This window comes from Dromaius novaehollandiae, chromosome 14 (assembly GCF_036370855.1).
Source record: "Dromaius novaehollandiae isolate bDroNov1 chromosome 14, bDroNov1.hap1, whole genome shotgun sequence".
NCBI lineage: Eukaryota > Metazoa > Chordata > Aves > Casuariiformes > Dromaiidae > Dromaius > Dromaius novaehollandiae.
This window is the reverse complement of record NC_088111.1, coordinates 17505365-17506712: the sequence shown is the minus strand read 5'-3', so window position 1 is coordinate 17506712 and position 1348 is coordinate 17505365.

Here is a 1348-nt window from a genome sequence, read left to right as displayed (position 1 = left end):
CGCGGGGCCGACCCGCGGGGCCGCCAGCGAGCTCCCGCCTCGCCTCGCCGCGCCGCGCCCGTGCGAGCGGCACCGCAGGCGGCGAGGCCCGAGGAGCGGCCCGGCCCCGCGGAGCCCCCGCCAGCGCCTCGGGGGAGGCCGCCGCCGGCTCCTGGCCCGGCGCCGCAGGAGGGGCGGCCCCGGCCCCACGGCGGCCCCAGCGGCAGCGAGGCCTCGGCGGAGGCCGCCACAACGGGGCGCGGCCACTTCCGGGCGGCGGCGGCGACGGGGCGGCGCGAGGGACACGCCAGCGCGGGGGGCGGCAGCGCTCCCTGCCGGGGGGAGGGCGCGCCGCGCCCGCGGGGCTCTGGGGCCGAGTGTGGGCCTGGGGCCGAGCCGTGCGCCGGGCGGAGCCCCCGGCCTGGGGCCCCGTGGGGCTGGGGCTGGGCCTGGGGCCCCGTGGGGCTGGGGCTCCCTGGGGACCCCCTGGCCTGGGGCTCCGTGGGGCCGGGCCTGGGCAGAGCCTCACTCCGTGGGGAGACCCCGTCCCCCCGGGTCCGGAGTGCTGTTTTTTGCTTTTCACACGTTTTTAGCTTAATTGAGGCAATCCCGAGCCGTCCCGAGGCAGGGCAGGGCTGCCGGCCCCACGAGGCCCCGCGTGCCGGTGCGTGCCCAGCCCTGCCTCAGGCCGCCGCGCGTGACCTTATCGCTGACATCATAGCGCGTGGCCGCCGCGCGTGACCTCACCGCTGACGTCACAGCGCAGTGACCCAGCGGAGCGCGGCGGGCGCCTCCCCCAGCACCCCGGGGCGCTGCCCGCAGCCAGGCCGCGGCATGGAGGTCACCCGCTACCAGTTCTCCCGGGCCAGCCGCGTCGTGCCGGAGAGGTGAGCGGGCGGCCGGGCAGCGCCGCCGCGGGGGTCCCAGCCCCGGCACGTCGGCCCCGCTCTCGGCAAACGCCGCCGCCGCGCGCAGCCCGTCTGTCCCGCGCTCGGGCACGGGCCGCCCCTCGCCTGCGTTGCAGGGTCCTCGCCCACTTCGGTAACGTGCTGCTGGCGCTGGAGGCGGCCGCCGACTTGCCGGAGGAGCTGCGAGGGACCAGGAGGGGCCTGCTCTACCTGACGCAGTACAAGGCGAGGCTCTCCACCCGCAGCGCCCACCTCCCGTTTTCTTACTTCCTTCAAAGGTGGCAGGGCAAAGTTAGAGCTGGAGATCCTGGTCTGTCCCTGCCATGATCCTAGCGGTCAGCGTGAGCCCTGGAGAAGGGAGCCAAGCGCAGCAGGAGGGCGTGATAGTTGGTACCGTCCTGAACTGCCTAATTGTCCCCTGTTCACCACCTCCAGCGCGGTTAACAAGTCCTCTGAGCCTT